The 27,137-nt window shown below is 39.0% G+C and overlaps 1 protein-coding gene across 1 annotated transcript in view; it reads right to left on the bottom strand.

The window, feature by feature from the left end:
• Nucleotides 1-27,137, bottom strand: part of Bach2 (BACH transcriptional regulator 2) — a 334,683-nt gene that overhangs the window by 237,451 nt on the left and 70,095 nt on the right. Inside the window, exon 2 of the mRNA XM_077801923.1 lies at nt 17,437-17,549. The gene's annotated coding sequence lies outside the window, so the exon portion shown is untranslated. The remainder of the gene's footprint in view (nt 1-17,436; nt 17,550-27,137) is intronic.

The raw sequence follows: 27,137 nt of genomic DNA, 5'->3' as shown, positions 1-27,137 counted from the left end.
TTTACAAAGTTCTCTAAGGAACTTTGTAAAGCTAAAGATGCTTAAATTTTAAACAGAAATTGAGAGAGTAAATGGTTACAAGACACAGAGGCAGACACTTATATTAAGAAGCCAAAAGCAAAAATTTTGAAATACCAACAGAAAAATAAAAACAATTTTTGGAAAGAAGTAAAATATAGGCAAACATCATTGTTTTTGTTTGTTTGTTTGTTTTAAGGCATATCTGGGCCCAGCCTGTAAACCTAATTCAAGAGGCTGAAGCAGGATGACCACAAGTTCAAGGCCTGCTTAGGTGACTTAGGGAGACTCTTTTCTAAAATACAAGCAAAAATGACTGGGGATGTAGATGAGTGGTAACATGCCCTGGGAGATTCCCAATCTCCCAATCTTCAGAACCAGGAAAAAACAAAATAAAACATATCTAAGAATCCAAAAAATTCTGTTTTAATTGAACTGAGATTTTCTGGAGAATAACAGAATATTGTTTCTATACAGCAAATGCTCAAATCATGCTCCAGGAGTGGGTTTCCAATAGGAAAGACAATAGAATGAACCAGACATAACTTTCCCATGTTCATATATGAATACACGTCCAGCCTAATTCCACAACACAAGAATGGGATCCTAATTAGAATAGGTTATACTCTGTGTATGTAGAGTATGTCAAAATACACTGTACTGTCATGTATAGAAAATTAAAAATAAAAGAGTGTGTTTCCATTAGCTTCAAAATGAACAGCTGCATAGGGGATGTTACTTAATTCTTGCTCTTCCCTACCAAAATGGGGAGGTGCTAGCATGCTTTACTCTCTGTTTATCTACTGAGCAACAGGGCTCTTGATTCAGATGGCTACTCTGCTGTGGTATGTCTCTGGAAGGACAACATGCTCATAGCACTGTGGATAAGACAGCAAAAGAACCCAAGGTACATCACCTTACCCCAGAGGCTCCACTTCTGTGAAGGAAGGAATTTTTTAGGCAATAACATTCCAGTGTCTAAGATTCCCAGGAAGAAAGTACTATTTTTAAACAACTGTTCAAACTACCATTGTAGATAACTACAAGAAATATTCAGGCCTGGAAAAAATATTCATTAATCACCAAACTATGTCTCGCTTCTAATTAATTTACTATGTTGCCATCCACAAACATTTATTGAACATTTACTATTATAGAACACTCATCTTAGGGAAGAGAGAAGTTGTCTATAGTAAAAACACTTCAAGTTTCTCTTCCACATCATACTGCAGAAAGGAGATGGAATGCGTTCATTTCCTAATCTATTGAGTCTATGACAGTTTGTGCATAATAAAATTTATGGATAACTAGAATGCAAGATCCCTACAGACTTCAGAGATAATCCGGTTTATTGACTTCTTTATATGCAGAAACCCCTTAGAGAACTGATATGAGTTATGAACTATTCTCTAGGCAGACACTTGCAATATGCCCGCCAAATACTCTGTTCAGTTCCTAGCATTATACAGACACCCCCTGGAGCCAACCGAGGCTGAGACACCAGGCTAACAACTCTGATGTAATCCCATCACTTCATTTTACATATGGAGACACCATGTTTCAAACAGAAGATGTGACTTGGCCACCATCACTCAGCAGAAAGTATGAGCTAAGTAACTCAGATGGAACTAGAAACAATGTAGACAGGCAGAGAATCAATCATCAGAAGTCAGGCTTATTTTACTAAGGAGGGAGAAAAGGAGAAATATTTGGAGAGGGATATACCTTTCTTTTATCTTAGGTTTCTAGTTAGCTGAGCTCCTCACTGGAAAAACTCCATCTTTCCCTTAGTCCAGAGGCCACTGGTGGCTCAAAGCTGCCTTTTCCTGTATTTGCCTCAGCAAATCAGTAAAACCTGCTTGACCTAGGCACATTCAGATGGGGTCAAGTATGAGAACATGAATTAGAAACTTATTTTAAGCAACTCGAACTAGAATTCTACAGAACTCTAATTCAGTGACATAATGGATGCTTAAGGAGTATTCTGAATCAATGACTGCTCATTTATTTAGGAAGTGGTAGTCTACTTAAGTGTCAGCAAAGTCCTAGAGACCTGCCTTAACGATTAGATGGAACTAATTTCCAGCTACTACATCAATTTGTTCATTTGCAAATGGCTTGTTCTTTCAAGAGCTGAAACATCCTGGGATCTCTCATTTGCTTTTAGCATAGCAAATTCATTCAATATATTTCAAATTCAATTCAACAAATATTCTCCTTAGGAGGCAACATGACAGGATGGAAATGTGCACAGGTTCTGGAGTTAATAAAAGACCCCAATTCAAATAATGGATCTGCTTTATCCAGACATGTGATATTGGGCTCATTACTTAGGGATCTCTGAGACCCCTAACTGAAAAGCAGGAGTGATACCATCTACTCGGCAAATTGGCTATGAATATTAGCAATGATAGCCCTATTGTAAAGCAAGCAACACAGTGGTCAACATTAGGCATTCAGTCAAAGTGTAACACTTAAATTATGATTATTTATCAAATATCTATAAAGGACAAACTTTATCTTAGACCCTTCACTGTCAGGTTTTTTAACACAAGGAAATCTACAGTACTACTGATGGATTTTAAGTCATTAGATTAAAACAATTTTTTTAACAGTGTTTTAAAGTAACAGAAAAATAAAACAGTAAGATAATGGTTTCTTGACATGAAACTGTATGACTAAGATCTTAAATTAAATATTATGGTTCGGTATTAGTGTGTTTTCACACTACCTACCAAGTTTTCAGACTGCACCTACTTATCCTTTGTAAATTGCTATCACTCTCTTTTTCACGTGAAATTTCTTACAAATTACTTGAGAAGCCAAAAATGTGCAGTGGAAAAATTTCCCCGAGTTTCCTTTTCAAGAACAAACCTATTCAACGGGCAAATCTAAATAATATTTAGCAGTTCTAAATGTAGAGAACTCATGGTTTCTTACTGTAATTGAAAAGGAACATACAAAGCAATTACTTAGTCACTTATAAAACCCACGTTCAACTTTCGAAATAATGACTAACCTGAGAGCAGAGACAAGACTTTTATAATTAAATACTAAAGTCTAGCCACTTGAGACAAGCACAGGAGGTTACATAATTGTCCTCTGCACTCACAATATCCCTTCTTTCCCTATTGGATATATATATCATTTTCCAGTAATAGCACATGTAGCAAAAAAAAAAAAAAAAAAAAGTTACTGTACTGTAGGAAATCATTCTAACCACAGGCTAGACTTTGGGTGGCAAATAAACTCTCATTAATTTGGATTTTACTAGTGTCATAAGGATAAAAAGTACACATCAGTAGCATAAATAAAATTGCCTTGAGAATGTATTAGAATCTTTAAGAAAACAAAATAGTAAGCATCCATAGGTACTCATTGAAATTTAAACAATTGGAGTAGGGATTGAAAATATTTCCTCCCCAACCTGGAACAGGATTCTCAAACTTGGGTACCTTTCTACACTCTGAGTGTCCTCTTAAGGTGTGCTCAGGAACATAGGAAGTAGAAGGGACACCAGACATGTTTTCCTGGAAAGATGGAGCAGCCTGTGTGCACATGTGTGTGTCTGCAGTCATTTGGCACAGTCACTATTCACTTGGGGACTGCACTACATTTCCCAGGCTTCCCTGTACTCAAGTGGAACCATGTGACCAGTTCTCACCAAAGGAATAGAGAAAAGATATTGCCTTACTAAGGTGATTAAGAAGTGAGGGCTCCTTCACCGCTCTCTTTCTCTTTCACAGGAAGGTGATACTCCAAAGTCCTCCCTAGGGTACAAAGTTATTCTCTTCTGCCAGTAGAGTTTCTTCAAGACTTTTAAATAAGCCATAATCATTGATTTTTTTTTTTCAAACTCAGAGGAGTCTTTCTCCAAGGGGCCCAAATATATGAAGGTTTTACTTGGGCACTAAGGACAAAAATACTGTAAAATGAGGTCATATCCTTTCCAAAGTTCTCAATATTATTTTAAGTCAGTTTACAGACAGGTCACTAGGTATTCTGTCTTTTCTTTTTTCTTGAACTTCCAAGAAAAGTTATGACCTTTGACTTCCTGAGTCTGGTTTATTTTGCTTAGCATAATGCTCTGAAGTTCCATCCCTTTTTCAATGACAAATGATATTTTGTTCCCTGTGGCCAAATAAAATGCCATGCAAGCCACTAAATTTTGAGAGCCTATTTGATACAGCATTACCTAATATAGGATTTAATTAAGTCATTTAACTGGCAAGTTAATGTTTTATTTTACATGAAAGCAAATGTGGACATGTTACAGAGAACAATGTAAATAATATCCATGTAAATTTTGAGAAGAAAAAGAAACTTTATAGAAAATTTGAGTTTACAGGAAGATATTTTGGGGGTGATTCCCCCAAATCCTCCCTAGGGTATAAATGTATTCTTTTCTGCCAGTGGAGTTTCTTCAAGAATTTTAAATAAGCCACAGTCGCTAATATTTTCCCCCTCAAATTCAGAGGAGCCTTTCTTCTAAGTGGTCCAAGTATATAAAATTTTACATGGGCACTAAGGACAAACATTGCAAAATGAGGTCACAGCCTTTTCCAAAGTTTTCAATTAATATTATTTTAAATCAATCTAAGGAGAGGTCACTACATACTTAACACTTTCTGCCCTCAAATGTAGACCAAAAAAAAAAAAAAAGTATTCCCTTTATGAGAGGGTAACTAACATGGAATAAATAAACATTTTTCATTAATTTTTTTTCTGGCATGAAGAAAAGGGAAAAGGACAGATTTTTCTAGCTAAGAGACAGAGTTATGGTTTAAAATCTCTCAAAAGCTAAGCTGGCAGTGGGATTCTTGTGTTTATAGAAAAGCCAGGAGGATTCTGCCTGAGCTCAGAGCTCTATTTAGATCACAGCATCTGGATTCAAAACACATGTGAGCTGTGGCAGCAGGTTTCCAGTCCCAGACTGGAGACCACTCACCAGAAACACTCCCCATGGAGAACAAGCCTGAGGAGAGGTAAACCGCACAGGTATCTGGAAGTCCTCTCCCAGCTGTTTGGGAGTGGTAACCTCAGTGTCTCCTACATCAGGCAGCCCTAAGCAGTTGCTGGGAGCCCATGGGTAAGGCAGTGAGGGAGACACTGAGCAGTCCTATTCAGCTCTGTCATGGTCAGAAAACACCCTCACCAATGACTTCTTTCCTGAAGCAGCTATTGTTCAGATCAAACTATGGGAATCTGGTAACAAAGTGGGAAACCTCAGAGAGCACATGCTTCCTGCTATGATCTGTGTTTAACTTTGCTTTATTTCAAAGAGAAAAACTAGGATAATGGAAGGTGAGGCTGGGGTGGGGGGCAGGGTGCAAATGCCTTCCTTTTTTTTTTTTTTTTTTCTCTTGATAGGAAGAAATCATAGCCATGGTGATTCTGATATAGGCTATGCCCTGAAATCTTAAAAAAAAAAAAAAAAAAAAAAAGAGGGAAAAATATTGGTACAAAATCTCCCCAGCCCAGGGGCTGGGATTGTGGCTCAGTGGTAGAGCTCTTACCTAGCATGTGTGAGGCACTGGGTTCAATCATCAGCACCACATAAAAGATAAATGAATAAAATAAAGGCACAAAAAAATACAACAACATTTTTTAAAAAATCTCTTTAGTCCAATTTTAGTCTCCATCAGAATTCACCTTGCTCTTTCCTTGATTTTTCTTGGATGTGCAATGTCCAGAATGTTGGTGATTCTGATTCTGTAGCTATGGATTTTATGTGCAATAAGAAAAAAAAAAAAATCTTCGCCTGACATTTTTTTTTTCCCTCACCTTCCCCCTCCCCCATAGCTCTTGCTCCCTCTTTCTCTCTTCTCTCTTTGTTGTGAATGTCAGGGCTGTCAGTGTCACAGTCTGACATGATTAGTGTTTCTGACATTACACCAAGAAGCAGACAGAGAGCAAGGAGTGTGGATGGAGGGTAAGGGAGTTAGGACGTACAGCCATTTAAAGAAGTCAAAGGTAAAAAAGAAGCCCGACCTCCTTTCTCTGAGGTTCCTTGATTACAGGACAGCTGATAAATCACCTCGGATTTTTCTCATTTATCCAATTAGTCCATTTCCCTGCCCCCCTGGAGATCCCTAAGGTGTGGATCTATTCCTTGAGATCAAAGCCAGTGGCTCTAATAACAGATAAGACAGAATTCGTGATTCAGCGGATTCTAAGGCTGTGGAGTATAACAATCCCGCACTTCGGGAAGATAGCGCCAGTCCATTTTGAGTATCGATTCGCTGCACTTTGTCACTCTAATGATGTTATCTCATTAAAAGAGATAAATGTCCCACTGTTCTTCTAAGAGCATCTGGTTCTTACTCTTCTCTCTTTTTCAGCAGCATGGCTCTCAGCAGCAGCACATTAAAATCACATTGAAATCCAATGCAAGGCTTGGCTACAAAGCTGTTTACCAAGGCTTCTTTTTAATTGCCTTTTCCTCCCCTTGACCCCCTTCCTGTTCCCCTACAAAAGTCATCCACAGAAACAAACAATTAAAAAAAAAAAAACAGATGTAGAAAGTAATCATAACCGGAAACATCTATTGAGGATCTATTATGTGGAGACTCCGCTGTGTTTAATATTTAACTTACCACTCCTACAACCCTTCCAGATAGGTAGAAACATCCTCAGTTTGCAATTAAGAAACAGAGTTTGACGTTAAGCAACTTGCCGGAGATTACACAGGTAATGAGAGGAGGAGCCACAATGTGAATGAGGGCTCATCCTATTCAAGCACATTTTCTAAATCTCCATTTTCATTCACGGAACAAATAAGTAAATATGATTGTAACTTGATTAGAATAGGTGAAAAATTGTAAAAGAAGGTGGCAATTATTCTTCCTCCTACTGATACCCAGGAACACAATGCCATAGGCAGTCAGTGGTTTTGTTTCAACAGATTTCTTATTAAATAAAAAAAAGGTAGCAATTTTCCATAATGAATGTTTTATACATTATCCCTTTGTGTATCAGGCCTCTCAAGTACACATTATTAAAGTCTATTAAAGTCTGTATTTAGCAGCATTACTAATGTGCCTTTGGGGAGATTATTACAATGAAACAGCATCCGTCTTTCACAAAATTTCAATTGTTTAATATTCCTTTTCTGATCTTTAATACACATGTCTATTTTTAGCTACAATCAGACCTCATCCAAAATGCCATAATCCTAGCCTAGAGCTGTCACAACAAATTGTTTATGAGTTGGATTTAAGAAATAATGAGACGCACATACTGCTAATTTCACTCAATACTTTTTTTCATAACTCATTGTAGTTTTCCTACTGTTCTAATTAACAGGTGCTCCTTGATCACTATGACATGTGATGTCACTTTGACTCTCTGGCTATGGTTGGTTATCTGAATTAATTGCTTGTACTTATATCTAATTCAGAATAGCCTCTCAAGATAATGCTACTGCATTGAAGTCTGAGGGTGATAAGAAGTTATAATATTATTTCATTAAAAAGGAAAGAAAAGCAAATAAACAAACCAGAGAATATATAAGCTGTGATTAGTTAAATCCAAATGTTTTCATTTAAATATAAACATTGTCATTTTTACAAGACTAGAAATGTGTGCCTTCTGAACATTGCAAAATTTCTGCAAATTCTGTAGTTTCATACATTCTAAATAGGCATTTCTTCTTTTCTATTTAACACTGTAATTCATTAATTTATCACACAGTATGAGGGTTTTTTGTTTGTTAAAAAAAAAAAGCCAACAATGCACATATAGACAAAAACACACAGTGCTCTCTGAAAACATACAAAACAAAAATGTTAGACTATTTTATGGAGACAAAAGATAATAGGAAGGATACCAGTAAATAACCACACAATGAAAGGCCTCTGTATAACATAACAGGAGAGGGAAAAGCCAATCTAAAAAGTAGTAAGCACTCAAATCAATAAACTGAATTGGAAGCAATCTCTCTGGTATTTCATACACAGCAATCTCACTGTTTGAGATGATATATTTGCAAAGTCAGACAAATTGAGTCGATTGTTAATATTCTAAAGATGGACAAGCTACAGATTAACTAAGTGACTAAATAATCATGTTTCCAATCATCAATTAACTAAAGAGGGTGCAACTTAATTGTATCCATTAAAGCCTACTAATTGAGAGGAAAGGGCAGGGCTGAGGACTTAGGGAAGAAAGACAGAAGCACTCCTTTAGTTTCTCGAAGACCAGAATCCACTGGTCTCTTTGTTACGAGGACCAGCAGCTACCAGCCTCAGAGAAAGAGGTGGCAGCACAGTCAAGTGACCAAAGGGGCCTTTCTACTTTTGCTGCAGGGCTGTGTGCAGAATAAGAATCCACCAGTTCGGTCCACATCCCGTTAAAGCTCCACAAGAAGGCTGGCACACGGCAATTCCTCAGTTTGGAGGAAGGAAGAGCAAAGTCTGTTTTAATCAAGAAAATCCTAAATGCTCATCTTTAAGTCCTCAAGCAATAAGAATGAACAAGCAACCATCACCGTGTGTGTGAAAGTACTGCCAACAAGAACAAAGCGGGGCAGAGCACTTTTTGCTTCAAGTAATGGTCAGTAGCTGTGGCCATATTTCAAAGGGCTTATCATGATTCACCATGACTTCTCTCAGACTTGAAAATGACATTACAGTCATGTCAAAACATATCCTTTCTTCTTAAATCTAAAGTCCAACTTTTCTACTCTGAAGCCTTAATTGACTCCCTATGTGTTGGGATTCTCCTCCCTCTTTTCTGACAGGGTTCGGGGATAACTCAAGCCACATGATTCCCTCAAGGTTTTGCTGGGTCCACATGACACTGTATGAGGTACCCAATGTCATGGGCTAGAGGCTCACTTCAGGGTTCTCCAGCACAATTGCTCATCTCAGGCTCAAATCTCTGTACGCAAAGGTTCCAGTTTTCAACATAAAACCTGAACCACAAACACTGTTTCTTTAAGGAAGAAGGCACCAACTACTGACTGTCCCAACATGTGTTGCTCTGAGCAGTACATACTGCTCACATAGGAGATGAGAGACTGATTGAAATGTTTCTAGTTAAGCAGAAAGGAAGGGAAGTGTTTGGGCTGAAATAGAAGCACTGATGTTGCTTTCCTAGTCAAAATGACCATGAGAAGAGCTAATTCTCCATAACTTAGAAGGCACTTCCCTAAAATTTATGTATTTTGTATATATTTACACATATACATTATATGCATGCACATATTTTTTTAAAAAATGAGCATAAACACATTCAGTTAATTGCTTTAAATTTGTCTTCTCCTTCCTTCATGCCAAATCAACCACCTACTGTTTTACACGGTCAGTTATTGTAAATTTGCAGTCTCATACCTTTCAGAAGGGAAATATATTTCTGCTAACTTCCTAAAAGTCAACTGAATTTTCCAGTGCCATGCATGTGAAGATAATCTAGAGGCTAACATCATCATTTCCACACACCCTACATTCAACAGAACTCGATTTACCTGTCACATAGGTGCTGTGCTGGCCTTACGCTAACAATGTTCTTTTTAGCCTCCCAAACTTTGTAAAAATAAAGTTTTAAGAAGAACTAAAGGCAGCTATTCCTTAATGATAAGAGGGTGAGAACAGGGATACACTCAGTGCTCAGGGCCCAGAGTCCTTTTTCTTAAATCTTTTTTTTTTTTTTTTGGTACTAGGGATTGAACCCAGGAGGGCTGAGTTAGTAAGTACCTCCCTAATCTACTGAGGATGGCTTTGAACTCATGATCCTCCTGACTCAGCCTCCTGAGTTGCTGGATTACAGGCAAGCCAGCTACCATGCCTGGCTTGTTTTCTTAAATCTTAGAGGAAGTCTTGCCACAGGTCAGATGTGTGCATAGTCCAGTTCACTGTTCCTCATTCAGCTCTTTGCAGGCTTATAAGTTATTGAAAATCCTAAAGAGCTTTTGTTTACATGAGTTATATCCATCAATATTTACCATATTAAATATTAAAAATTTAATATTTCATATTAAAGATTAAAACTGAGAAATTTGGGGACACATGAAAACACACATCCCAGGAACCAATTCAGGGATGATGTCATGCACGCCATGTAGCCTCCTAAACAGTGCACTTTGTGCTAAAGAGGGAAAATAATATCTTAGCATCAATATGAAAAGAGCTTTGATCTTGCAGGTGGATCGCCTGAAGAGGTCCGAGTGTCCCCAAAGGCCCCCAAACCTCAGTTTGAGAACCACTGGTCTAGCTCAGCTTTGTACATATCAGCAGTATCTTTGAACCAATAAATGAAGAAATGATATAATACTGAGTAAGAGGATATAATGTCCACTTTGAAAAAAATGTACATCATTAAATAAAAAGAGAATCTTTTTCTAGAACCTTTCTCTACTTACTATTATCCTTAAACCATTAGTATGTAAAAATGTTCCTTTCTGACAACATATCAAACAGAATGATTCCCAAGTCCAAAACATCTTCATTCATCTCTAACTCAAATGCAAAGCAACAAAAACATTATTCATTAAAAAATGTTTGTGGTTTTCTTATCATTAATGAAATACACAAATACAGAAAAAGTACTGAAAGAGAGAAAGGGGAGGGAGAGAAAAAAGAAGAGATGCAGCCCATGTGTCTATTCTCTGAGAAAAACACTGTCAACATTCTGGGAGATATTTTTCCAGTCTTTTTATCATGCAGTTTAAAAATACAGTCAAATTCCTATCATAAGGATAATTTAATGTCTTTTATTTAAAAATATTTTATGTATAAGAAATGTACACTGCTAAAGAAAATTCAGAGCACACATTTTAAAAAAAAGATAATACTCTTAACAGTTTAATGTGCTTCTACAATCTTTTTTTGTGTGTATATATGCACCTTTCTAAAAAAATGAAATAATGGTTAAAGTGCACACATTACTTTGTAACTTGACTTTTTCTTGATTTATCGAGAACAACTTTTCATCAATATTCCTCCATCCCTCCTTGGCATTTTCATTTTTTTGTGACTGCACTGTGGTCATTACCTTCAAAAATACCATTTTAATAATATCGTGATGAGCATCTCAGCTAAATTTTTGTACACATTCAATTTTCTTTGAGTTAAGGTTCTAAAAATGAAATGGTGGGGGCAGGGATCAAAGATATATGCATTTTTTAGATTTTGATAAACATTATGTCACCTTGAAAAATGCGTTCTTTGTGTATAAGAGCTTGATATTCCTAATTCCCACCTCTACTGAATAAATTTTACAAATACTTGACAACTATTTAGGTGTAAAATACCATCATTTTTAACTTGCATTTCTTTGATACTGTTGAGACTGAATATTTTCTTATGTTATTTATTTGATCGTGTTTATTTCTTCATGGGTCTTACTGCTCTTGGCTCATTTTCTATTAAAGCAATCATTTTTATCTTATTAGTTGATAAGAATTTCTAATAAATTAGCTAAGTTAACTTTCTGTCATGTATGTTATATATTATTCCCCAGCTGTTTTAGTCTTTTAGATTAGTTAAGAATGTCTTTTACTGGAAAGAAATTTTGAGGTTTTTACATTGTTTAACTTTTTCCTTGTTTATCATCTCTGCTACTAGAAATGAATAAGGCCTTTCTCTATTCCAAGATCACTAAATGTTTACTGATATTTTCTTTCATGTCGCTAGTTTTTAAACTGTGCAGCAGCTCTTCAAAGACTACCACAAGAGGACTTGGCCATGCCTTTAAGGAAATGACAGTGGAGGCTTATTAAATATAGATTGGGCATTTGGTGAAACCACTAAGGGTGTCCTAGAAAGGGGAGCAGAGAAATCTCCTATGTTTATTATTCGCCAGTTCCTCATACTGTACCCAGTAGCTCTGATAACTTGCTCTTCATGGAAGAAGTTTAAAAGGGGAAAAGTTTTAACATTAGGTTTAGTTATTAAACCTTTGGATGTGATGACTCTCCAACTTTTGTACAAATGGAAGCTTCAGATGGAAAAGACCTTAGTTTTGTCCACTGGTATATTTATTGTAAGCACTGTGCAGGGCACTTAGCATGAACTTAATTAATATGCGTCAGAGGATAGGGCTGAGGATGTGGCTCAGTGGTTGAATGTCCCTGGGTTCAATTCCTGGTACCCCACCGGCCCCCAAAAAATGTGTTGGAGGAGCTGGGTGGAAGAGCCAGGAGGAATGAATTCTGAACTTCATGGCTTCATAGTAAGGAGATGCACAGTAAGAAAAACAGTAAATGAAGGCAGGAACTAGGTTTCAGTTTTACTTTTCAGTTGACTGTAGAGATATTGATCTTAGTGTAAACGTGAAACTGCCTCTGACCTGGTGTGGTGGGATGGGTTGCTGAATACTAGAAAACGTCCAGAGAAATATTCTGGTAGGCAGATAATTAATCCGACAATGGTATCTACCCACCAAGAGAGATAAGAGGCACTACTCTACTAGGCTGGATGCTGTGGCACTTATCCAAAGCAATAAAAGTCAGATCTGGCTTTCTTTGAATATAAGAAGGAGGAAACATTTCAGAAGACGATTCTTTTTCATTATGGGGGGAGCTAGAGGGTGATTTTGTGAAACAACAGAAAAAACAAAATTCAAGGCAAAGAACAGCATGTGGCATGCCTTCATGAAAACAAGAACGATGAGAGTGAAGGATCATAATCTCAGGGTTGCTCCCAGGGAAGGAGAGTCTTTCAAGAGCAGAGCAGAGTCCCAGCTGGTGTGGGTTTTGTGAACAAAATACAATATCTAGTGATAGTATCTAGTAAATGTACATCATTTCACAGAAGCCTTGCTAGTCTCTGTGAAATCCTACTTTGTGCCCAGTTTGGCTGTGAATGTTTTAAGTAACACACTAAAATCCTCTCATTACAGCATAACACAGAATCCAGATGAACCCCAAACATTAATCCTTTCTGGCAGAAATGTTTAATATGCTATATATAATATTTATTTATGCATAAAACAAGAGAATGATCCAGAGAGGATGAATGAACATTTCCCACAAAATTTAAAAGTTAAATCCCCATTATGAGTTTTTGATCAACATAAATATAAGAAGGTCAACTCTTGCAAAAAGATCTGAAGAGCAAAGAAAAGTTGGAAAAATGGTCTTCAAGTCTGCATAAGGGTAGGGAGAATGAGAGCTTGGGAAAATATGTGCCCCACAGTCTCTTTAACATATAGAGCTCGGACTATACAATAATTAAAGCCTGTTTGCAATATTAAAAAGATGATTGGTGTGAGGCCAAATTCCATGTACACTGGCTTCAGGAAACAGTGCCAGATCTGATGAGCCTGTGCCTTGGGCCTTTTTCTTCTCTACCAGTGCTAACACACTGATGCACTAGCCATGTGAAGGCCATAGCTACACCTTGGTGATTCCTCATACCCTGGCACAGATGGGAATTCAAAATGTGAGGAATGAAGGTCCCACCTGGTGGGGAATGTGCATTGGCTATCAGGTTAGCCTTGTTTTAGTAAGACAAACTGCTAATGACCTTAAAACATTCATGTGTTTTTTGGAAAATCATCCCTGATTAAACCCCCAAAGACCTGCCAGTACATAACTGGGACCAGGATCGTCCTGGTGGCTCACAGGAATAACAATGATCTAGAACTCTGCAGCCATCCCCCTTTCTGACACTTCCCAACAGAAATGTTCCACCAGCTAGCTGGAATCTAGGGAGGAAGAAGAGTGTTACAGTGTGTGTCCAATGAAAAGAAGTAGGTGCAGCTCAAATGTCTCCAACTTTCTAGGAACAAATCTACTCAGAACACCAGTCACACCCACAACAATGTTTCTAACTTACATGCCTCATGGATGAGATGATTCTCCAATTTAATTTGTGCTGAGAAGAGCTATTTCCTCCCCAGAGAGTGACCTACTCTTTGTCTTATGCCAAGAAAAATGCTGAACTATAGAGGTGACACATCATGCTTAATCACTACTTTCAATTGAAATAACATAAAATAAAGCCCTCGCTCAGCCACTCAGGCAGAACAAGTTATCCCAAGCACAGACACACCTACTTAGACACTCAAAATTTCTGAGGAGTCTGGTTCCCAGCTGGGTGTTGAGAACAAGCCCATGAGTTGCCCTGGAGAATCTTGGGGCAGGGCTGTTGCAGCATCCTGTGCGTGCTAATGGGAGATTTCCCAAGAACTGTCTTAGCTTTTTCATGCATCAAACTCTAAGAAGCCAAGGTTTGCATCAAGAGCTCATACCCCATCTGCAATGGTGACAGTGGAGAACACCTGCTTACCTTCCAGCATTCCCAGAGCTGACTTCTTACTGGCTACCCAAAGGTGAATAGTTAAGCCAGGTAAGGAGGGGTTGGAGGGCCACTCAGCACAAGGTTTTCTTCTCTTTGGTTTGGCTCACCAAATGAAAACCTCTCAAAAGCATTGCTTTTTTTTCTGGTCTTCTCAAGCAGAATAAAGATGCCACAGCCTCCCATAAAGCTTCAGCCTAGGAAACAGGAGGTTGGCATGGCCTTCTCCAGCATTCTGCAAGGACTGAAAAGGCCTGGGGCCCTTCCCACTGGAGATTTTTCTCATGATGGGAAAAATCTGTCTGTCCTGAAGTAAAAGGATCTCAATAAGTCAAATGGGCTTTCTCAAGTCTAGGGACTCCATAATACTTTTCAAGACCAAATCACCTAAAAATGCTATCCAACACCAACACAACTCATTGACCGCCCACTGACAATGCAAAAACACATCTCTGGAAATGTCTCTTCTGGTTTTTAAAGTCTTCATCTGGTCCATCCTTCTTCTCTGGGTTCACCTTGACCATCTTCCTCTAAGTACTTCTCAACTAGGGGGTGATTTTGTCTTCTCCAAGGAACATTGAACAATATCTGGGAACATTTTTGGTTGTCAAGATGAGAGGCCAGGTGCAGTGGTACACACCTATAATCCCAGTGGCTCGGGAGGCTGAAGCAGGAGGATAATGAGTTCAAAGGTAGCCTCAGCAAGGTCAAGGTGCTAAGCAGCTCAGTGAGACCCTGTCTCTAAATAAAATACAAAATAGGGCTGGGGATGTGGCTCAGTGGTTGACTGCCCCTGAGTTCAATCCCCAGTATTTCCCCCCATTCTTTCAAAAGTTTATAGAATGAGGGAAAAGAGGTTACCAAAATCTCTACAATGCAGAAGACAGTTAACTCACTACAAAGGATTATCTGGTCAAAATATTTGGAGCTGTTGGGAAACTCTTTTCCAGCCATACCAACCTCTTTTTGCTCTCTAAACTTGCCAGACTTTCTCATGAGCTGTTGCTGCTTTTTTTTGTTGTTGTTTTTTAAGTGCTGGGGATAGAAACCAGGGCTTCATGCATGCTAGATACATGCTCTATCACTTAGCCAAATCCCCAGCCCTCACATGCTTCAGTGCCTAGCACAGGCTAATTCCTTTATCTAGAATACACTGTCCTGCATTCTCTATCAGGAACTTACCATCTAGATCCAATTCAAAATGTCCCCTCTTCTCTATTGCCCTTCCCAAGTACCAGAGTGGGAAGTTCCTTTCTGTGTTTATGGAGCTTCTGGTACTTACTTCATCAGAACATAAAGCCACACTGATCCAAGGTAGTCTGTTACCTGGTAAAACTTTGGTCACCTTGACCAAGTCCCATTTATCAATCCCCAAAGTGCCCATTTGGTAATTAAGTACTGTTTGTCAAATCAATCAGGGAACAAATGGAAATGCTGCAGATGCACCTTAGACTCTCTTATAACTACTTCTAAGAAACAATGCTGTCTCAGGAAAAGAAACAATCTGTGAGGTGAACAGAGAGCCTACATCTTGGGAGCAAATCTTTACCCCTCACCCATCAGATAGACCACTAATCACTAGGGTATATAAGAACTCAAAAAGCTAAACACCAAAAAAAAACAAATAACCCAATCAATACATGGGCCAAGGACCTGAATGGACACTTTTCAGAAGACGATGTACAATCAATCAACAAATACATGACAAAATGTTCATCATCGATAGCAATTAGAGAAATGCAAATCAAAACCACTCTAAGATTTCATCTCACTCCAGTCAGAATGGCAGGTATTATGAAGACAAACAACAATAAGTGTTGGCGAGGATGTGGGGAAAAAGGCACACTCATACACTGCTGATGGGACTGCAAATTGGCACAGCCAATGTGGAAAGCTGTAGGGAGATTTCTTGGAAAATTGGAAATGGATCCACCATTTGACCCAGCTGTCTCTCTCCTTGGTATATACCCAAAGGACTTAAAAACAGCATATTACAGGGACACAGCCACATCAATGTTTATAGCAGCACAATTCACGATAGCTAAACTGTGGAACCAACCTAGATGCCCTTCAATAGATGAATGGATAAAAGAAATGTGGCATACACACAATGGAATATTATTCAGCAATAAAAGAGAATAAAATCATGGCATTTGCAGGTAAATGGATGAAGTTAGAGAAGATAATGATAAGTGAAGTTAGCCAATCCCCCAAAACCAAATGCTGAATGTTTTCTTTGATATAAGGAGGCTGATTCATAATGGGATAGGGAGAGGGAGCATGGGAGGAATAGACGAAGTCTAGATAGGGCAGAGGGGTTGGAGGGGAAGGGAGGGGGCATGGGGTAATTAATGAGGTGGAATGTGATGACCATTATTATCCAAACATGTATGAAGACACAAATTGGTGTGAATATACTTTGTAAACAACCAGAGATATGAAAAATTGTGCTCTATATGTGTCATAAGGATTGTAATGCATTCTGCTGTCATATATAAAAAACAACAGCAGCAGATATTTATCAAATGTTTGTAATGTAGACAGGAACTGTATGAAGGTCTGGTATATACATTAACTCATTTTACCTTTTCAACAACCCTTTGAGATAGGTTCCACTATTATTAGCATTTTACAAATGGAGAAACAGAGGCATTAAGAAATTAATCCACTTGCCAAGGTGGCTTAGCTTTGAAGTCAAAGCCCGAAACTAGAAAGCTAACATCCTTAAAGCTAACATCTGGCAGAGCAGATATTTAATCTCAGAAAGTCTGGCTCAGAGACTCAATCTCCTAATATTCATGCTAAGGCAGTTATACCAACAATCAATCTTTTAGCCACTCAGAAGCCTGTGGAAGAAACAAGTGATACCTTCAGGGATCTATACAACTAGGGAGTGATCACCTCATGTGACTCCATCAGAAACACTTCACGGGGAACAATCATATAATACTCCAACCTCCTCACATGATGGAAAGACACATGTGCCCAGGGAAATCATGATACCATGGGAAAATAGAAATGCTGATTCAAAGTACCTTTTACTGGGTTGAGGATGTAGCTCAGTGGTAGAACATTTGTCTAGTATGTGCAAGGCTCTGGATTTGATTCTCAGTACTGAATTAAAAAAAAAAAAAACTCAAAACAGATAACAAAAAAGAAAAACCAAAATACCTCTTACCTTGTTCATGCTGCAGGGATGGTAGCAAGGGATCAGACATGTCACAATGCGAGGCAGCTCCTGAAGATCCTTTTTGTTCCTGGAGCCCTCACTTCCTGAAGCTGACAGCTGCACTGTGAACACACACAAGTAGTTCATCAGTCAGTGCTGAGGAAGGCTCAAAGCTAGGATGGCCCCATCCATGTCTGTGCTGTCCAATATGGTGGCCGTGTGTGTGGCTATTGAGCCCACAGTGGCACTACTGGGCTGCAGGGGAAGGCGTTGAGTCTGGCACAAAGTGGTACTGCTCACCTATTTTAAGGAAGTCAAAGCCATAAAGTAGAAATAGCCAATTTTTAAATTGTATGTAATTTTAATTACATTTAAATAGCCAATGTGTTTGGTGGCTACCATTTAGACAGTGCAGATCTAAATATCAAATCTAGAGTCTTGAGGTAGATTGCTAGGTTCTGAGCATGCTAGCGGCTAGCTAATATTGTGTGCATATTAAGACTGCAGATCACAGGGACAAGAACATTCACTGATTCAATAACAATTTTTTTTAATAAGGTCTGGATACTAAGGATTTAGTGATCAATAATACAGAGAGGCCAATGACTTAGGTGTTTCTGCTTGGGCTCTGAACTGCTCAAAAGGGCAAGAGACAAGTGTGTGAGCAGCAGCGCCGGTCCAGACCTCAGTGCAATCTCCTGTTGCTCAGCAGGCACAGAGGATAGGAAGGCACATGCTGGAGCCTGACTATGTCACTGCCCAGGATTAATACATAGAACTACACAGGGCTCCTTGGGAGGCGGTGTTCCAACAGGGAATCCAGGAGGTGAGTTTTTCTTTGGCCAAATGAACCAAACAACCCAGCTCTCCTCAAAATGGAATACAGTCTGTGTTTTCATTGATGGTATTTGTTCTTAACACAGGTTTGAAGTATTTGAATTACATTTTAGAGTAAAATAGTTTATGGTATGGTTTTTGGAGTACTCAATTAATCAAATATTAAAGAAAAAAGAAAGAAAATGTCTCCAACCACTTAAATAGATTTGTAGACTTTTCCTTTGAAAGGTGCTTATGGGCAGACCTGAGAGGAAAACAAAACACTGTCCGCTTCCTTACAGTCACCTGATTTATGCAGTATTTTTTCAGGTTGCTTCTAGGAAAGATTTATGTCTGAACCTTCCCATGAAAAATAGAATAGGAAGTTTAATTGGAACCCCGGTGCTTTAAAGTCTTTAAATGCATTATTATAATCTTAACAAGATAGAATAGGAAAAGAAAAAAGCACTCATAATCCCTCTAGCTCACCACAACCACCTTTAGCTCTTAGTAATCAGCCTTTGTCTATTAGAGAGTGACATGTTTGTTGAATACAGGACATGGAGAGTCTGCATGTTGATATTCCCCATATTTACATCTTATACTGGCAAGAAAGCAATTCTCCCATTATATTTTCAAAAGATAAATTTCAATTTCATATACATTACTTCTGTGAACATAATATTGTTAATTTTTTAAAAAAGCAAAAAATAGGGAGAAATAATTTCAAACTACTGTAGACAGAGATTCCAAAGAAAATGCCACATTCAGTTACAGCAGTAACACATTTTCACAATGATGTATGACAAGGAGAATTCTGGAATTCTGCCTCTGGAGCATCAAACATCCAAATATCTCATGAGTACAAGAGATCTGGAAATTCATGGCTACAGAGTCAAGAAAATTTGGTATCTAATTCTAATTCATTTAAGAGGGACTAAAAAAAAAATCAGTACATAACTTTTAGTCTTTGAATTTCCAGAAGCAGATGCCAACGGATTTCTGAGTTTTAAATCAGAACTCTATACATGCTGTTTTCTTCTTCTTAATATAGGTATCTGTCCATTTAAACATTACAGCCTGGTACTTAACTGGAAAACTGTCCCAATGCCTTGCAGATACCCAATGTCACAATTCTGGTTGAATATTCACATTGGTATTAACATAGGAAATGGGCACAAGAAGCTAATAACAAGCAAATGAGGATTCTTGAGCACAGCTGCCCTCAGGGGCTCACCCAGGTCCAACTGTGCCACCGGTCCCCATTCCCTGAGAACACAGTTTGTACTAAACTAATTATGGATCTCTCCCTGTCCCTTACCTAAATGCTCTTGTCATTTTCACATATGTCTATAAACCAGACTAAAATTTCTTTGAGGAAAATATCAGTCACCTAGAATATTCTTAATAAATATTATGAATAGATTTTTAAAATTTTTTTTCTTAACTCTCACAGAACCTAGGATGATATAGACTTTAAACTCTGAATCTTAAAAACAATGATAATCATTGCAAAGATAATCATTGATTATCTTTGGGGTTTTTATTACAAAAAAAAAGAAAAATTATTTAATGCTTGGATTGTAAATCTTTTAAAAAATATTATTAATAATATCAAACAGATGTATAGTATTCAAAACCATACAATATACTCTTAAATATGGGCTGGGGTTGTGGCTCAGTGGTAGAGCACTCACCTCGAATGCCTGAGTCACTGGGTTCGATCCTTAGCATCACATAAAAATAAATAAACAAAATAAAGTCACTGTGTCCATCTACAATTACAGAAAAAAAATTAATTTTCTCATTTAGTATGATGTCAGTCTGAGTGGTAGTTTTCCTAACCTGACACAGAGGGGTTAAAAAGTTCTTCCTGGTCCTGCTGTAAAAAGCAGAAGACCCTGGGACAGAAGTGACTTCATTTCAAGGTACTATGGAATTGGAACAAGTACAAAGACCACAAATGAAAGATAAACCCAACCTTCCCTGCCACCAATAAAACATACATTCCCCACAAAGACCACCATTAAAGAAAACACCTCAGAGAACAGATGACAGTTTTAGAAAATGGGTCAGTTTGCTTCTGGACAGCAACCAGAAAGACTGGCCTCCTTCTATCAAGTACTTTCCATCTCTTTTGAAACAAAGAGAACCTGGTTGTCTTGTAGCCAATTTAGTTTATGAAGAAGCACAGAGAAATCAATAGCTTAATAAATCAGTCTACATCTTGAATACAAAGCATCAAGGGAAAAGATCCCTGAGTTGCCGTGGTAGATAAGGGTGTTTTGTTTTTATTCTATTTTTCAATGTTTCTTTTGAATCTTTTAAGAAGTTGGAGTTTGGGTACAGAACAAAAAGGAAACACACTTTCATTTAAAGGGTGTCTTGAGAAAGCCAATCCTATAAGCCAACATGTGACTTCTACTCAGTTGATCCTAATTGTGTTGGCTCAATGAGCAATGAAGCCTGTGGCAACCATAGGTTTCTAAAAGGTTAATGGAATGTAATTCTTCTTTTGAAAGAAATAGAAGAAGAATGGGTAAGCAGGCAGGTCAAAAGAGAGCATAAGAAGAGAAGAGGGGCTTAGGGTGTTGTTCAGTGGGTAGAGTGCATGGCCAGTATGCATGAGGAGCTGGGTTCAATTCCAGCACCAAAAGAAGACAACAAAAAGAGAAAAGAGGGGAATGGGAGGGTTTACCAAGAGGAGGAAAGTAAAGATCGATAAACAAACAAAGACACCTACAGACAGTTTTGGTGATATGGCCAAGTGCCCCTCACCAGCCAGGTCCTCGCCACGACAGAGACCCAGAGCTTCAGTCTCCTGGTGACAATTCCACATCTTTTGGCGTCTCTAGAGTTCTATGCTCTCGTGGCTTGGGCGTTAGCAAGTGGGAGTTGGAGAAAAGAGAAGACTGGGCCTACCTGTTTCACCACTACTTATTTACTATCAACCTCCACCTACCACAGAGTCTGTTTTACCTGGATCACTGCTCAGGTGGTTTAGAGGTATGATGAGAATCACATACACCAACTTTATTCTAGCCTCCCGACTCTAAGAGATGCTTAAAAGTATCAAGGACTGTTTTCTTTGTGTGCCATGCCTTGCCCTTGCAAATGCAGCTGATACATATTGCCAACAGAGAATGGAATATGATGACGTGGGCTCTTCTCTCCATTCCAACTCCCCACTCCCTCCTGAGAGGCTAATTCTGTACTTTTTAAAAAAATATATCTCAAAGCTGTGTAGCCCAGGCACTCCAAAGAGGTATACCCAGCAAGTCACTCTTCACAACGTCAAGGTCACTGGCTTTTAAAAAAACATGATATATCCCGAGACCAGTCTGTGGAATGGACTCCTGTCCCTCCTCTTCCTGCCAGCAGCTTAAGTAAAGGGCTGGAGCATGAGGACTCATGCCAGATCCAAGGGTTTGCAGTGAATTAACAAAGATCTTTGGAGAGAAAGGGCAAAGAAGTGTATAGAGGAAATGCTCAAAAATCTAGGATTTAGGAGCTTGGGGAATCATATGAACAGGTAAGGGGAAAAAATCCCCAATTTTCTCCATCCTATGTTTAGGTCTAGAATAATTCACTTGACTCAGAAGTCAATTCCTGATAACTTTCAACTGGAATCCTTGTCCAAGACTAAATAAATGTAGGCCATTTAAAAAAAAAAATAGAAATCTAGTTCAATCTCTTTTTTCCAAAATAAGGGGCATGGTGCTAGGATTAATGACCCAAAGACAAAGGAACAAAAAGACCCAAGTTCCTACCCCAAACACACATGTCCCAAGTCACTGTCTCATTCCTTTTTTTCCCCAAAAAAGAGGCAGAAAACCAGGGTAGAGTCGCCGGGAATTTCTTGCAAGTCCTTCTCTATCCTCCAAGTTACAAGCTGTGGTCTTGCAGGACCTCAGTGTCCTCACCACCCCTGAGGCAGCAAGCAACACAACATGGTTCTGACCCAAGAGGCTGGACAATGTCTGCCATCTGCCTTTCTCCCCTGTGCTCTACCTTCACAGCACAGCGCAACACAGAAAACACACATCCTAAGCCGGAAGGATGAGAGCATCTTCCCACCAACTCATCAAAGTCCTTCTTCCCCAAGGGTAGGGTAGGTGATACAAAAATTAGTATTCTGAATTTTAACTAATATATATGTTATGGTTCAATAGGAAATTGTGATTAAATAAAGAGTAAATGAGAGGGTTTTTTTTTTTTTCTTTGAACACAAATAAACTGGTCTAAGAGCCAGAAAAGGATGAATTAAAGGCAGTAAAGGGCCAAGAGTGCCGGGGACTTTCACAAAACCACTTCTGGCGCACATGCTAGGGCTTTCCCATGGTTAGATCATATGGATAACTGAAGTTTAGCTTCAGGGCCATCACTATAAGAGGCCAATTCCATCTCCCAGTAATTAAAGACTATCTCAAGTCAAAGGCACAGGACTGAAGAACCCCCACAAGAGGTTACCTGATCCAGCTGCTTCCTTTACCTGGGTGACTATCTAACCAGGAATCCCAAAGTCAGATGCTAATAGGTGTCAAGAAGAATTACGATGATGAACAGCCAGGCCTGAGATGAGGGGAAGAGACTGTGTCTGCCATTCAGTGCCATCCCCAGCAAAACAAGAATGTGGCTTGAATATAGCCCAGAGCTGCTGCTATATTCAAGAAATCCAGGAAATTTGAACAGTATATAAAAAAATTTGCTTTTTTAATGTTGGAAACTTACATTAACACTTTGGAACTCCTGCAGGGGTTGGATGTGGTGGACCAATTTGCACCTTCTACTGTCAATGACCTGGAGAGTCAGTCAGAGGATTCTTCACAACTTTAAATCTCACAACTCACTCCCAGGCCCCTAGAAGGTTATGCAGTGGCAGTTTCTAGCCAAGAAAGCATATAAAGCAAGGCCTGGGAGCCAAGTCAGTGAGTCTGAACATCAACCCTCCTTGGCATGTGATTGTGGCAAGTTGCTGGCCCTCTCTGAGTCTGTGTTGCTTCCTCCCTAAAGTTGAGAAAAATTCTTTACATTTCCCAAAATTGTTTTGAAGACCAGGTGGTATAACATAAAGAGAAGAATCTGCTGCTCCCCACCCACATTCAACATCCTCATTTGGCATTAAATTGCAGGTAGGTGCTCACCTCTCAATCATCATTCTGGGTGTAAGCATTTCAAGAAAACCTGTCTTTTTGACTTAGTACCCAAATACCTAGCACCTATTCTGCTGACTTATATACAGAAGGCACTAAATATATGCCAAGTTTAATTTTAAGGTTTAGGAAGATCTTCCTGTAATCTGGTATCAGTCGAGCTTCCTTCCTTCCATTCATTCTATCCTAACACTTTAATGTCAATATCTATTTCTTAACCACTTTTACACAAAATATTTTTGAGGCTAAATGAAAAAAATAAGAATAAAATATTGCAGATTTTTGTCCTGAAAAGAATGGCAGCACTTTAGCTTGGAGTACTATCTGCACACAATTGTGAGCATTACTCTCTTTGTGCCTCAGAAGAAAAACGTTAAACATGAGAGATTCCATCAACCTGCTAGTACAGGAAGAATCATGTTTTAATCTGAACACCTTGATCTCATGTCTGACAATAATGTATGTCACTATGAGGAGTGTCCTTGGGGGCAGTCCAGAGCTCTAGGCAGCTCCTGATCCATTTGACCACTTTGGAGTGACAAGGTTTAATTTTATTCATCTAGGACAAAGGTTTCCCAACCATGTGCCTGATCCACCTAGGTTTCTTTGGTTTTATGCTTATGCAATTTCAGCTTCCCTCTTCCTCGGGAGGTTTGCTGCAAATTCAGGCAAACCCATTTCCTGTGATTTGGTGGGAAGCTGAAATAGACAGCTTAGTGGTTACTTCAGAATGGCCCAATCTAAAGGGAGCAATAAGCTGAGGGGAGTCAGGTCTCTTTTCAGTAAAAGGTTTCCAGTTATGAATTTATTCTCAAGAAGACCTCGAGGATGGGCTGTATTGAGAGAAGATCACCTTAATGGGTGACATAGTTTACAGCTGAAGATCATCTGCTTGGTAAAATGGGTTTATTCCTCGTTCCTCATTAATCCCCATAACAAAGCTCTACCCAGCAGGATGAGCTGTGGTGGGAGCAATCCAGGGGATCCACTGTTGACCTCTGCTTTCTCCAGAGTCAGATTCTGTGCTTTCCATTGCCAGCTTCCTCTGAGTAAGGCTTGTTCTTTCTGAGGGAATGCCTCATGATAGGTTGTTAAGCATCTGCACAGGGATCTGGTGTTTGCTTCTACCAGGGCCCAGGGCTCTCAGTGTTCTCAAACCAGTTTCTATGTCAAAATAGCTAAAGTTCTCCCACCACACAGGTGGCATTACTACAGATATCACAGCATTCAAATGCTTGGCCCTGTATTTCCAGCTCCAGTTCCAGACCCACTGTGGAGTGGGATATCTTCTAGAGCCAACAGCAGATCTGAAACACTGTCAGGCCAGTGACATCTCTGTCTTCTGATTCTTGGGAATTCCCTTTCCTTCTTTTAGCTCATAGAGACCTGAAAATATCTTTTTTTTTCTTTTTCCTTATTTATTTATTTATTTTTTTTGGTAGCATAAGCTATATTGTTGTGACTCATCTCTAACTCTTCCTCAGTGCAGAGTGACATCTGGTTATAAAAAAAAGGACTTGATAGTGGTCTAGGCCTTAAGAAATGCACTCTCAGAAAGTATGATAGCAACCACCCAGGCTGCTGCTCCAGGAAGAAGGCTGTCTTCCTGCCCAAGGCTGCACTTTCTCACAGGACAAGGTCTGTCCTCAGTTCTGTGGAAAGGAATCTGCCTTATGTTCATTTTTTCATAAAATATAATTGAATGGCTGCATGCTGATTTCATAGGGTAAGTGAGGCAAAGACGGCATGAAATGAAACAAAGATACAACCACCTCACCATGTCACAGCCAGGGTCTGTAGGGAGTGGCTGAAATCTCCAACAGCAGCCAAGAGACAAGCCACAGAAAACGGCTGGCCAGCAGCGTCTGACCTGAAGGCCGGGTCCCTTGGGCCTCCTCTGATCTCATTATAGCAGTCGACACTAGTCCTCACAAAACAAACAGAGGAAATTTATGCCTGCCCTAGCTGTGGAAAACTCTACATTCCTTCTTAACGAGAGTTCCAGCTTCTGAGACCACAGCCACCCTGCGATGGGGAGGATGTCGGCTTTGTGCCCAAGAAAGCACTGTCACTGCCACCTCCTTTCCCTCTTTCTAGGGTTGCACACAAAGGTGCTGAGCTTGGGGCCTGGGCTCTCTGGGCTGGTCCCTAATGAGAAGTTCCCTTGCTGCTAATGTCAACATCCCAAGGGTTAGACAGTCCAGCTATTTCCTCTTGAGTAGCTCTGGGAAAGGCTCTACAAGTCAGCCTTGAAGGATTCCACCTGCTAAGGTCAGAATTCTAAGAAAGTTGTTTTTTTTTTTTTTTTTTAAACAAAAACAGAACTCCAGGTCTTCTGGTAGGGAAAGTGTCTCCCTTAAATACTCTTGCCTGCATTTTAGAAAACTTCACCCAAGTTGGGATTCCTATGTAAAATGACAGAATAGAAGGATGGATGTCTACCTGTGAGCTACAAGCTCAGTGGTAAAGCATCGGCTCAGCATAATCCACAAGCTCCAGGCCCTGCTTTCAAACCCCAACACCATACAAAGGCAGAAGGCAAAACATCACTTTATATACTTCAATTCAATCTCAGAAGTAACTGAATGCTCAGCTCACTCGGTAAAGAGTGAACTGCTAAACCAAAATAAGAATGTAGAGCAGTTCTAAGTCAGGGTGATTTTTGTCACCCGGGGGACATTTGGCAATATAAAGACACATTTTTGATTGTTACTGCTGGGGGAGGTTGATACTGGCATCTAGTGGGCAGAGGCCCCCCAAAGAAGAATTATCAATGTCAATAGTGCTGAGACAAGAAGCCTTGCTGGAAAGGGAACACTCAAGGATATGGGTAGATTTAAAACAAAGATGACTCACAATTAACTTTACACTTATGTTGATACCATGCAGTCTGGTGATAACAAAATGCAGACAATTAATAACCACAAATTTTACCAGTTCTCTCCTCCTGAAAAATAAATAAAAGCTTCCTTAACTACTCAGAGTAAGAGCATTAGTCGCCTGGGAAAAAGTGGTATGACTGCAGTGTTAGATTATATTATCAGCAACATCAAGAGAGTGCTGTGTTTGTTTCAGGTCAAGGTGTGATCTGAATGCCTACTATCAACATTCAGTGATGACTACTGGCAGAAGGAATTTATGAGCTAAGCTCTATGATTTCTGAAACCATACAGGTAACCTAAGTATATCTAGTTCTGGAAAAAAGTGATAAAATGTCTCAATATTTAAAATACTAACAAAAGTATTTTATTTTATTTATTTTTTTAAGAGAGAGAGAGAATTTTAATATTTATTTATTTTTTTAGTTTTTCGGCGGACACAACATCTTTGTTGTATGTGGTGCTGAGGATTGAACTTCGGCCGCACGCATGCCAGGGGAGAGCGCAACGGCTTGAGCCACATCCCCAGCCCCCTAACAAAAGTATTTTAAATGGAACCTTGTTGATGTTAACCTACATTCTAGGGTGGCTAAAAAGAAAAAAAGCAAAAAAAAAAAAAAAAAAAAAAAGCAGAGTAGGGTTCAAAATAAATTCAGAAATGAAGAATTGCAGAAATGCATCATAATGAAAATGATCATGGTGCAGCAGGAAAAGGGAGGTACTGGGGGACAAAATTGACTAAATTTTATTGTAATATTGTGTGCATGTGCAAATATGTAACAACATATTCCAATATTATGAATAATTATAATGTGCTAATAAAAAAAGAAATAAACATGGTGCATACTTTGAAATGCTTTTC

Source organism: Urocitellus parryii, chromosome 8, assembly GCF_045843805.1.
Source record: "Urocitellus parryii isolate mUroPar1 chromosome 8, mUroPar1.hap1, whole genome shotgun sequence".
NCBI lineage: Eukaryota > Metazoa > Chordata > Mammalia > Rodentia > Sciuridae > Urocitellus > Urocitellus parryii.
This window is presented reverse-complemented; position numbering and strand designations above follow the sequence as displayed.